We start from the raw sequence: 14,021 nt of genomic DNA, 5'->3' as shown, positions 1-14,021 counted from the left end.
CAACTTAATCAAATCTTGTGTTTCATTGTACACAAGTTGGAACTTAAATTTCACGTATGGGGCACCACCAGTCTGTAGTCTCTGCTATCTCATATGGGCATAATATTTACGTGTTTCTTTCTTGAAAAAAAAAGTATGACTGTTTTAGCTCTCTGTTGATGTATGTAAAGTTGTCTGTAAATGGAAACCATTACATATTTTTCCATGCTTACTTGGAAATCTAGAAAGATCTCTTACTGCTTAAACAACAAATATCTGATCGTTTATCTAATTTCAAGACAGATCATCATATTGTAACATGTAGAAGAAGCCTACAAAATCAGTTAAATGTTTTGCAGTAAGATTTTCATTAAATGAAGTCCCAGCTGTTTTCGGATTTTCTACTACACTCTTGAACACATTTACAGTATTTGCCACTCTCAAAATATCCTCAAGGGAATAGTTTTGGTATTTGGAACGCTCATCGCTCATATCAGACACACTATTTCTGCAGAAGATGACTAAGTAAATAAGAAAAGATGTATGCGAAAATACCCAGTATGCTTTTCAGTTGTTACTAACTTAACTGGACGGGAACGCCATTCTGTGAATAACTAACTGGACGATAAAGTGGCGTCATACAACGTGCACTCCAAGTTAACCTGTGGTTAGCCTATTCCTCAGTTAGATATCCCTGGATTTATCCAGAGACTGTACAACTGGGCCCTAGTTCGACAGACGGTGGGTGGGCAGTAGGCGAAAACTTTTTCTCTGTGAATGCACCAGATTTGCAGCAATTTATGGTGTGCACAGGCATTTGTGCAGATATCTCTGCAGACAGATCGTTGCGTGTGGTGAGGCCTTAAGAATATTAAGGCCAATTCACATGTGCTGTGACGACACGTCATGTCAAAATATTCCACATTGCACTTCTTATGGGGGCATTTACACTGCCTGTCAATGGACTATCACATAACGCCGCTGGGAAGCTTTTTCGGGAGACCTATCTTCGCAAAGCTAACTCATGTTATTGTAGTGGATTTTGTGATTCTATGCCATCTTAATCTTTCTTTCTTTATTTATCTCCTTTCTTTTTGTGACAAATCTTTTTTAAAAGATGATCACAGTCTCTTACTCAGAAATCTTACTCTGGAAAATTACTTAAATGACTACTTCATAAATACTACAGTCAACCTAAGTAAAAACTGCTTTAGGATCAGTAGAACCTCAGTTCCACAAGAACAAGATGTTAATTCAAGATTGCTATGTCCCACAAATAAATTAGAAATTTTAAGGATAATAAAAACAATGGTAAGCAAATGTGTAGTGTCATGAGAACTTCTCTCATATATGATAAATACATCGTTATCAGAAGTAGAGTTTCCACAAAGATTAAAAACTTAGCAAATAAAAACCATCGTATAACAGGGGCAGTATATATGAAGTGGTAAACTTTAGAGCAATAGCTTTGGCATCTGTATTTTTCAAAAGTAACAGTGACAGTCATGAAATATTGAATTATAAAAAACCTTGAAAAATCCAATCTCTTGTCTGTAAACTGACATGGTTTCCACAAAGGAGGGTGTAGAGAGTCGGCTGTTACCCAGTCCATTGAAAGTATCATAATGGGATTACCAGGAACAACAGCATAATAAAAATAAACTTGGACTTATCAAAGCATTTGATGCTGTCCAACATGACATCTTACTAGACAAATTTGAAGCTACTGGTAAAGGAGACATGGTGAAAAAAATTGATTTATTGATATCTCCATAACAGCAGACAGGTAATAGAAATTACTGTCCATGGAAACTAAATTGACACTTAGCACAGTGGCTAATGGGAGTGGTTGTAAAGGTATTTCCCACTACAATTGCTATCATCAGCCACCACATCGAATGTCAAATAAGTTTATGCAGACATTGCCTCTGCAAACACTAAAACCCAAAGGATTGTTTACAGGTCGGATTTTCAACTGTACCAGTTGGGGTACCACAGGGCCTGACCGAAAAACAGGACTAAATCCATAAACAATTATGTGCACATAGACAAAAATAATTCAATCTGTCGACCGACTACAAACGGTCAGGATGTGGCATGGAAGTAATGAAACCAACATCAATGCAAAGTTGCTGTTACAAGCAACCTAAATGCCGACTACCAATATCTGCAAAAAGAAACTTACCAGGTAAGTATTGTGGCAGCCATATCTTGAGTACATCAATCATGATAAGTAGCAGCCAGATGGAGTGCAAGGAGATAGTAAAAAATGTTGAGGAACAGGTGTATCGACCTTTGGCACCAATGTACAACACCTGTCGAATCCATCTTGAAGAGATGGAGGACAGCGCGCCAATCTGTTAACATTTTGGACATCCTGGACACAACGAGTGCCACTACAGAGAAAGTTGATGGGTATTCGACTACCGTTAACGCCACAAGACGTCATCAGTCACAACAGTCCTATTAGGATGTTCAAATTTGACTAGATACTGTGTATCCATTCCAAAAGGTAAGTAATTCGAGTTAAAGTGTCCTGAAAACTTACACTACGTCTTGTTACTCTACAAAATCTGTTTTCCAAGCCTTTTACCTTATTTCTCGTATCACAGATTTGAGGATTCTGTACAGGAAAAATTGTCAGAAGTAAAAATAAGAGAATTTCTAGTGACTAAGGCAAGATTAAATTAACTAAGCCAAACTTGATGACAGACCCATTGGAGGCTTTTGTGTCCAAGGTAATACGTCCCATTCACATCAGTCAACTGCAGACGATTATAGTCGACCTCTGGGCAAAAGGTTATCTCCATACCCTGCATGAGGTCACTCGCCAACACTCTGTAGTCATCTCCTACCGGCATTCAGAGTTACCAGCCACTTACCTAACTTCCAAATTTAGGAAAATGGAGCAAGAAGGCCATCTATCGAGTTGATGCTGCCACAGATGAAAATCCTCTATGGACAATACTTACTGAGATGGCAAGAAATCTTATCGATGGCATTATTGATGGACAGTCAGCCTGGGCTTCTTTTTCTGTGAAGTGAAACGCTTATAACCTCCTGCTAAAGGCGACCATGTTCTCTAATACGAAAGCAACTGTGCTGAAGGTCACAAATACATCGTTTGTCGCGTTTACAGAAAGTAGTCATGATGTTATTTTTGGATGGTACTTCTTCTAGGCATCACAAGCAATCATAGACTGTGGAAGATCAGAACTCCAGACCGACAAAATATTCGAACAAGCACACATAATAAAGCTTGCTTTTGGCTGCTATTTGTCGATGAAGACACTGTTATCCCGCCATCAACGAGATGAATTTTAGTAAGTTATTAAGATGCCTAGTTAGAACAGTTCCAAGCCCTCTCCTCCCCCTCCTCATCCTCCCCAAAGGCCCATTTTACTACGCCAATTTGGAGGAGCATAAATGGCAGAAAATAAAAAAATGAGGGATGTGATGTTATTCTATTGGCTGTGGCGTAACAGTATTGTTACCAGATTTTCTATGTTTATTTAGGTTTGATTTAAACAAATCAAAAAAGTTTTGCATCACACCGTTTCCCAGAACTCTTGAAGATAGACGTTGACTGTGGATATTGTATCACAGACACAGTCCCTTTGACTGTTCAAGGACGTCACTAAACACGCCCAAAGATGTAAACAACCATGCATGAGCAGCGCCTATAAGACGGAGGGGGACCGACAACTGATCACTTCCAGTCATTCCACCAGGAATTCCACGGGTCGTGTTGTCTGTATTTCAACCATGCCTAGATGGTCAATACCGCGGTTCGATCGCGTCTGCATTGTTACTTTGTGCCTGGAATGGCTCTCGACAAGGGAAGTGTCCAGGCATCTCGGAGTGAACTGAAGCGATGTTATTCGGGCATGGAGGAGACACAGAGAGACATGAACCGTCGATGCGATGCTTCGCTCAGGCCGCCCAAGGGCTGCTACTGCAGTGGATGACCGCTACCTATGGATTATGGCTCGGAGGAACCCTGACAGCAACGCCACCATGTTGAATAATGCTTTTCGTGAAGCCGTAGGACGTCGTGTTACGACTCAAACTGTGTGCAATAGGCTGTATGATGCGCAATTTCACTCCTGTCGTCCATGGCGAGGTCCATCTTTTCAAACACAGCATCACGCAGCGAGCCACAGATGGGCCCATCAACATGTCGAATGGACCACTCAGTGTTGGCATCACATTCTCTTCACTGATGAGTTTCACATATGCCTTCAAGCAGACAATGGTCGGAGACGTGTTTGGCGGCAACCCAGTCAGGATGAACACCTTAGACACACTGTCCAGCGAGTGCAGCAAGTCGTAGATTCCCTGCTGTTTTGGGGTGGCATTATTTCGGGCCAACGTACACCGCTGGTGGTCATGGAATGCGCTGTGACAGCTGTACGATATGTGAATGCCATCCTCTGACCGATAGTGCAACCATATCGGCAGCACATTGGCGAGGCATTCGTCTTCATGGAAGACAATTCGCGCCCCTATCGTACACATCTTGTCAGTGACTTCCTTCAGGATAACGACATCACTCGACTAGAGTGGCCAGCATGTTCTCCAGACATGAAGCCTATCGAACATGTCTTGGATAGATTGAAAAGGGCTGTTTATGGACAATATGACCCACCAACCACTCTGTGGGCTCTACGCCGAATCGCCATTGAGGAGTGGGACAATCTGGATCAACAGTGCCTTAATGAACCTGTGGATAGTATGCCACGACGAATACAGACATGTATCAACGCAAGAGGACATGCTACTGGGTATTAGAGGTACTGTAGAGCAATCTGGACCACCACCTCTGAAAGTCTCGCTGTATAGTGGTACAACATGCAATGCGTGGTTTTTATGAGCAATAAAAAGGGCGGAAATGTTGTTTATGTTCATCTGTATTACAGTTTTCTGTACAGGTTCTGGAACTCTCGGAACTGAGGTGAGCAAAACGTTTTCGATGTGTGTATTTTCCAATCATCTTCATGGTGATATTTTATTATCTGCCTTTAAAAAAACAGCTGCCTATGTATTTATATCATCCTTCTCTTTATAACGACGATGTATATTCCAAATTTGGCCAGCAGGTGGTGATCTGTGTACTTCACCTTATCTTAATTAGTACAATTTATGATCCAGTTTGTATGCCACTATGAAAACATGGCTGCCTCTATATTTATGTTCCCTTATGTTAATGACTATAATTTATGATGCAATATGGCCACAGGGTGATTTCCAATGTGTCATCTGCAGCATAATTTATGACTAAAATGGATGCCATTCTCAAAACATACCTGCCCAAGATGAGTCCTGAAGCATATCCTTACAACTAGACATGTAAAAATCGCTGGAAGTTAAAAAAAGTCTAAGTAGAAATATTTCTCCAGATATATAAATGCCTGTATTACATTTAAAAAAAAACAGTGTCCCACACAAGACGTAACTAAATCACACTGTGGAGTTGCATAAATAACATGTTACACTTATGTCCCATGGCTCTGAGTGTAATTCCCCCACCCTTTTTCATCTAAGTTCAAACAAATTCTGCCAACCAGCTGCCAGATCACATGTGCTGTTACCACCACTGCTGGGATAGGATTGGAACAATTATGTCTTTATTATTTAAACAAACATTGGATTGTGGAGTGCCCCCCTCCCCCCATGCTAAATCATGCTGTCTGGAATACTCTGTATTATATAGCTGCAGGCGATGATTTCCATGGTGACCGAGTGTTGTCAGGCTACAGCACCGACTGCCGCCTTTTTATACTGCCCACCACCACACTGTGCTTGTTAAGACTACTATAGTGGCATCCAGCAGCCACAACCTCAGCCAGCTTAAAGTTGAAATGTGGAAGGCCTTGAAAAGTGAAGCCAACAGCACTGTGCAAGACGAGAGGGATGGATGGATGTACACAATGTGATCAAAAGTATCCGGACCCCCCAAAAACACATGTTTTTCACAGTAGATGCATTGTGCTGCCACCTACTGCCACGTACTCAATATCAGCGACCTCAGTAGTCATTAGATATCGTGAGAGAACAGAATGGCGCGGTCCGCAGAACTCACAGACTTCGAATGTGGTCAGGTGATTGGGTCCAGAATGAGATTTTCACTCTGCAGCAGAGTGTGCGCTGATATGAAACTTCCTGGCAGATTAAAACTGTGTGCCCGACCGAGACTCGAAATCGGGACCTTTGCCTTTCGCGGGCAAGTGCTCTACCAACTGAGCTACCAAGCACGACTCACGCCCCGTCCTCACAGCTTTACTTCTGCCAGTACCTCGTCTCCTACCTTCGAAACTTTATAGAAGCTCTCCTGCAACCTTGCAGAACTAGCACTCCTGAAAGGAATAAGTTTGGAAGGTAGGAGACGAGGTACTGGCAGAAGTAAAGCTGTGAGGACGGCGCGTGAGTCGTGCTTGGGTAGCTCAGTTCGTAGAGCACTTGCTCGCTAAAGGCTCGGTCTGGCACACGGTTTTAATCTGCCAGGAAGTTTCATATCAGCGCACACTCCGCTGCAGAGTGGAAATCTCATTCTGGAAACATCCCCCAGGCTGTGGCAAAGCCATGTCTCCGCAATACCCTTTCTTTCAGGAGTCCTAGTTTTGCAAGCTTCGCAGGAGAGCTTCTGTAAAGTTTGGAAGGTAGGAGACGAGGTACTGGCAGAAGTAAAGCTGTGAGGACGAGGCATGAGTCGTGCTTGGGTAGCTCAGTTGGTAGAGCACTTGCCTGCGAAAGGCAAAGGTCCCGAGTTCGAGTCTCGGTCCGGCACACAGTTTTAATCTGCCAGGAAGTTTCAGGTTATTGGGTGTCACTTGTGTCATACGTCTGTACGCGATGTTTCGACACTCCTAAAGATCCCTAGGTCCACTGTTTCCGATGTGATAGTGAAGTGGAAACGTGAAGGGACACGTACAGCACAAAAGCGTACAGGCCGACCTCGTTTGTTCACTGACAGAGACTGCCGACAGTTGAAGAGGGTCATAATGTGTAATAGGCAGATATCTATCCAGACAATCACACAGGAATACCAAACTGCATCAGGATCTACTGCAAGTACTATTACAGTTAGGTGGTAGGTGAGAAAACTTGGATTTCATGATTGACCAGCTGCTCGTAAGCCACACATCACGCTGGTAAATGTCAAACGATGCATCGCTTGATGTAAGGAGCACAAACATTGGCCGACTGAACAGTGGAAAAAAGGTTGTGTGGAGTGACGAATCACGGTACACAATGTGGCGATCCGATGGCGGGGTGTGAGTATGGCGAATGCCTGGTGAACGTCATCTGCCATATGTTTAGTGTCAACAGTAAAATTCGGAGGTGGTGGTGCTATGGTTTGGTTGCGTTTTTCATGGAGGGGGCTTGCACTCCTTGTTGTTTCGCCTGCCACTATCACAGTGCAGGCCTACATTGATGTTTCAATCACCTTCTTGCTTTCCACTGTTGAAGAGCAATTCCGGGATGGGGACTGCATCTTTCAACACGATCAAGCACCTGTTGATAATGCACGGCCGGTGGCGGAGTGGTCACAAGACAATAACGTCCCTGTAATGGACTGGCCAGCACAGAGTCCTGACCTGAATCCTACAGAACACCTTTGGGATGTTTTCGAACCTCGACTTCGTGCCAGGCCTCACTGACCGACATCGATAAATCTCTTCAGTGCAGCACTCCGTGGAGAATGGGCTGCCACTCCCTATGAAACCTTTCGGCACCTGATTGAACGTATGCCTGCGAGAGTGGAAGCTGTCATCAAGCTTAAGGGTGGGCCAACACCATATTCGATTCCAGCATTACCGATGGAGGGCGTCACGAACTTGTTAATCATTTTCAGTCTGGTGTCCGGATATTTTTGATCACATACTGTATATGTGCATGAACAAATTTCTCACCACTTTACACCCAGGAGCGGATAAGAGGTGTCTTTCCAGACCGTGGGCCTCCTACCAGAGACAGCATCTAAAAGGACTCTTATACTTCAACAATTACACTCCTGGAAATTGAAATAAGAACACCGTGAATTCATTGTCCCAGGAAGGGGAAACTTTATTGACACATTCCTGGGGTCAGATACATCACATGATCACACTTACAGAACCACAGGCACATAGACACAGGCAACAGAGCATGCACAATGTCGGCACTAGTACAGTGTATATCCACCTTTCGCAGCAATGCAGGCTGCTATTCTCCCATGGAGACGATCGTAGAGATGCTGGATGTAGTCCTGCGGAACGGCTTGCCATGCCATTTCCACCTGGCGCCTCAGTTGGACCAGCGTTCGTGCTGGACGTGCAGACCGCGTGAGACGACGCTTCATCCAGTCCCAAACATGCTCAATGGGGGACAGATCCGGAGATCTTGCTGGCCAGGGTAGTTGACTTACACCTTCTAGAGCACGTTGGGTGGCACGGGATACATGCGGACGTGCATTGTCCTGTTGGAACAGCAAGTTCCCTTGCCGGTCTAGGAATGGTAGAACGATGGGTTCGATGACGGTTTGGATGTACCGTGCACTATTCAGTGTCCCCTCGACGATCACCAGTGGTGTACGGCCAGTGTAGGAGATCGCTCCCCACACCATGACGCCGGGTGTTGGCCCTGTGTGCCTCGGTCGTATGCAGTCCTGATTGTGGCGCTCACCTGCACGGCGCCAAACACGCATACGACCATCATTGGCACCAAGGCAGAAGCGACTCTCATCGCTGAAGACGACACGTCTCCATTCGTCCCTCCATTCACGCCTGTCGCGACACCACTGGAGGCGGGCTGCACGATGTCGGGGCGTGAGCGGAAGACGGCCTAACGGTGTGCAGGACCGTAGCCCAGCTTCATGGAGACGGTTGCGAATGGTCCTCGCCGATACCCCAGGAGCAACAGTGTCCCTAATTTGCTGGGAAGTGGCGGTGCGGTCCCCTACGGCACTGCGTAGGATCCTACGGTCTTGGCGTGCATCCGTGCGTCGCTGCGGTCCGGTCCCAGGTCGACGGGCACGTGCACCTTCCGCCGACCACTGGCGACAACATCGATGTACTGTGGAGACCTCACGCCCCACGTGTTGAGGCCCTCGCTCAAAGTCCGTCAACTGCACATACGGTTCACGTCCACGCTGTCGCGGCATGCTACCAGTGTTAAAGACTGCGATGGAGCTCCGTATGCCACGGCAAACTGGCTGACACTGACGGCGGCGGTGCACAAATGCTGCGCAGCTAGCGCCATTCGACGGCCAACACCGCGGTTCCTGGTGTGTCCGCTGTGCCGTGCGTGTGATCATTGCTTGTACAGCCCTCTCGCAGTGTCCGGAGCAAGTATGGTGGGTCTGACACACCGGTGTCAATGTGTTCTTTTTTCCATTTCCAGGAGTGTATATAACACTTAACAAAATAATCTATAATCACAAAACTTAGGCAGTGTGTGCATGAACTTGCTTTACTACTAGTTGCTTGTAGTGCAATGTGGGATCTACAATCTGTGTACACTATCTGATCATAAAACACATACCAGTGAACATTAATATGAGGGGTGTCACCAGTTGAATCACATACCATATATAAAATCAGAAATAATTACAGGTGACAAAAAAAAAGCCAGGATTTGCGACCATTTATCTGGTAACAATTCAGTGTGACAATTGTTTGGACATATGCATATGCATATGGTTTCACACGTCTGCAGTAAATGGGATTTCATGGGAAAAAGACACTGTAGTTGTCACAAAACTCTTTTGGTTTTTTTTTAGGGGATGAGCATTTGAGGTAGATCGTGTGATAATTCTACTGCCACCCTGACATATCTCACATAGAGGCCATGGGAATAAGATAAGAGACCATACTTGTGATTCCTAGAATGAACTTAAAGAATAATTCCAGAATGAATTTTTCGCGCTGCTGTAGAGTGCATACTCATATAAAACTTTCTGGAAGATGAAAACTGAGTGCTGGATCGAGACTTGAATTCGAGAGCTCTGCCTTTCACAGGCAAGTGCTCTACTTACTGAGCTACTCAAGCCTGACCCATGACCCCATCCTCCAGCTTTATTTCCACCATTAACTCATCTTCTACCCTCTAAACTTCACAGAAGTTCAATCCATGTAACTTACAGGACTACCACTTCTGGAACAAAGGGTATTGTGGGGTCATAGCCCAGCCACAATTTTGGGGGATGTTTCCACAGTGAATGTGCTGATATGAAACTTCCTGGCAGATCTAAACTGTATGCCGGATCGAGAACCATACACAGGATGTTTGTCTTTGTTGGGCTAGTACTCTAACGACTGAGTTGCCCAAGCACGACTCGTGGCCCAAACATATCAGTGCACACTCTGCTAGAGAGTGAAATGCTCATCCTGGAAACATCCTTCAGACTGTGGCTAAGTCACGTCTCCACAATATCATTTCTTCCAGGAGTGCTAGTCCCAAAAGTTACGCAAAAGATCTTAGGTGGAGTTTAGAAGGTAGGCTATCTTGTATGGGTAGAAATAAAACTGTGAGGACGTGCTGGGAGTTGGGTTTGGGTAACTCAGTCAGTAGAGCATTTATCCATGAAAGGCAAGTGTCTCAAGCTAGAGCATCGATCTTGCACACAGTTTTAATCTTCCAGTAAGTTTCATATCAGCACACACTCCGCTGCAGAGCGAAAAATTCATTCTGGGAAGATCCCCCAGGCTGCAGCTAAGCCATTTCTCCACAACATCGCTTCTTCCAGGAGTGCTAGTTCCACAAGCTTTGCAGGTGAACTTTTGTGAAGTTTGAAAGGTAGGAGATTAGATACTGTTTATTTTATTTCCACACACCAAGCAGGATTTAAGTGAGTTCGTAACCTACTGTTATATACTAAGTAGGTATAAGAAGCTTAATTTAGAACTAATATGTATTTATTGAAATGAATACATTAAAAATCAATTAAGAGAGCCTAGCACACATCAAAACAAATCTGTTGAGTGTACCTTAACAAGAACCATGTATGAATTTGTGATCTCTGAAAGCTAAGCTCATGTGTTTTCAATGAGCAGTCCTTGTATGCATTTAGTTCTTACCTGAGTTCTCCAGTTCCATTTTTTTGGTTGCTAAAAAATGCTTTCCTAAAATTAATCTTGTAGAACTGTGCAATGACGAAAGGCGCTTTTCTTGTACTTAAGATAACAAGCAATATCTGCATTGAGTGTACAATATTCAACAGAAGGTGGATGAAAGCTGTCGATCGTTGTAGTATTGTAATGAAAAGAAGATCTGAATGAAAGAATTATGCTTCCAAATGGAATTAATAAAATGCTGAAGGTTCTACCTACATCCACCATCCTTCGAACCTTGCAGTCTTAACACAAGCTACTGTGAAATATTCAGGGATACAGAGTGTTGTTAATTAACATAGGCATATACCTTTTGTAATAACATCTATAGGGGAAACCCCACGTTGCCCAAGTATTTATTTGTAGCTGTGCGTCTGTGGCTGTACGACGCAGCGTCTGGCCTTGTGCTTAATGTTTATTGTGTCATATCTATTTAACTATATGTCGCACAATGGTATAATTTTGTAGGTACATTCTGCGGCATACGTGGATACTCCCTGCAAACTGTGTTGTGAATGGAGTTAGCAGCAAAGAAGTAATAAATTTGAATGCCATGCACAATGCGGTAGTTTTTCACACATCTCCCTGTTTATCTCCTGATCTATATATCATACAATGATATAATTTTGCACTTACATTTAGTGGTGTATCTTCAAACTATTTGTAAAATGCGCCACGAATACAGTTAGTAGTAAAGAAGTAATAAATTATAACGTTATGTCTCGTGTTACTTTTACTGCATGAACAGCAGAAAAGTAGTAAGTGATAAACGCTCTTGCCTTCATCATTTGTAGGGGTTGTCTGCGAGAAAAAAAATGGTAAAGGTCTGAAATTATGTTTGAAATTTGTTGCAAGTGGCTATGTTCTCCTACTCTCAAATATTGGACCAATAAAATCTGGGAACTGATGTCTGATGAGCTATACTTCATCCCCCCCCCTTCCCACCCACTTTGATAGGAAGGTGGTTCTTACCCCCACAGAAATTGTTGCCTGACAGTAAGGTACATGTGTATGAAGTTTGTCTGAAATCAGTCCAGTGGCTTAGGAGATGCAGAACATATAACACACACACACACACACACACACACACACTCACATGCATGGACACATTCACTCATTTTTCTAATATGTATTGACATATTCTTCAATAATTCAAGCACAGATCCCTGACATTGCTTTCATTAGTCCCTTAATTCTTTTTCCTGTAATGGTTGGTTGGTTATTTGATTTGAGGGGAAGGACCAAACAGTGAGGTCATCAGTCGCATCAGATTGGGGAAGGATGGGTAAGGATATCGGCTGTGCCCTTTCAAAGGAACCATCCTGACGTTTCCTGAAGCGATATAGGGAAACCATGGAAAGCATAAATCAGGGCGGGCGGATACGGTGTAGTGACCCACAGCTGCCTGAAGTGTGTGTGTGTTAGTGGGTGAGTGTCAAATTTTCGCACGTGCGCCAGTAGTTCTGTGCGCGCCACCAGAGGTGCTGAGTTTAATTGTGGGAAGCACAGATCATCTATTCCCTGTTTTTGTTACCTTTCATATGTTTATTATTCTATGTTTTTTATCTCTCTTTCTCTAGTGTATGTGTTTCTTTCATATATGTTTAGTAATGCTAGCAATGAGGATCGCACTGACCTCGACTAGACTATTGTACGTTACTAGAATCGTGATCTCTGTGTTATAGGGCCGCACACAAAAATGAAGTTCCATCGTTTAGTTTAACATATTCTGGTCTACACATCATTTCTGTAGCAGGCGTGACAGAATTTTCTTTCTTACTTTCTTTCTTTGGGCCTTGTCCCACGCCACACAGGGTCGGCTGTGTTATTACAGATTTGGCAGTATCAGTTGCAGAAGGTGGCTGGATGCCCTTCCTGCCACCACCCCAAACCCCCCACGACGTAAGTAGTGTACCCCAGCTGTTTGTGGCCGGCCGAAGTGGCCGTGCGGTTAAAGGCGCTGCAGTCTGGAACCGCAAGACCGCTACGGTCGCAGGTTCGAATCCTGCCTCGGGCATGGATGTTTGTGATGTCCTTAGGTTAGTTAGGTTTAACTAGTTCTAAGTTCTAGGGGACTAATGACCTCAGCAGTTGAGTCCCATAGTTCTCAGAGCCATTTGAACCAACCCAGCTGTTTGCGTCTAGTGTAAACCATGAAATAGTGCGAATGGCTGAAAATATCTGTGAACCATGTAGTTGAGGCAGAACATTGAGACAAACCCAGTATTCACCTAGCGGGATGCAGAAAACCGCCTAAAAACCACATCCAGGCTGGCCGGCAGGCCGGCCCTCGTCGTTAATCCGCCAGGCTGATTCGATCCGAGGCCAGCGCACCTACCCAAGTCCAGGAAGTAGCGCATTAGGGCTCTTGGCTACCCTGATGGTTCATGGTAGAATTCCAGGACCTAATTCATTTACACTGGAGCTAAAGTGGTGACCCCAATGTGATCTGGCCTGCCTGCACATATGTAACACCAGTAAAGAATGAATGAGAATCAAGCAGCTGTTAACCCGGCTGTAGACTAGCCGTGAGGCTACTGCCTTTCTGGCCACGAAATCCGGTGCTGTGGTTTGCCCAGGTAGAGGCAAATTTTTTTTTATGCAGGCGTTATTGCAGACCCATGTAATTTTGCATTGGTGGTGAGCCAATTGGAGAAGCAATATGCGACAGAAGTGCAAGATATCATTGTCCTAAAGACGGAACTGATCCGCCGTGTTTCTGCATTACAAGAAGAGCGCTTCCATCAGGTACTAACTCAAGAAGATATTGGAGACCGAAGACCGTCACAGTATCTGAGGCATCATAGGAGTGAAATTGATGCTGGTACTGTACCTCATCATCTGCTGCATACAATCTGGAGCAGTCACATACCTCAATCTATCAAGGCGATTATCGCAAAGCAGTCAGAGATGTCGTTACACGCCATGGCAGAATTGGCCAACAAGGTGCTG

This window comes from Schistocerca serialis, chromosome 4 (assembly GCF_023864345.2).
Source record: "Schistocerca serialis cubense isolate TAMUIC-IGC-003099 chromosome 4, iqSchSeri2.2, whole genome shotgun sequence".
In the NCBI taxonomy this organism is placed as follows: domain Eukaryota; kingdom Metazoa; phylum Arthropoda; class Insecta; order Orthoptera; family Acrididae; genus Schistocerca; species Schistocerca serialis.
This window is presented reverse-complemented; position numbering follows the sequence as displayed.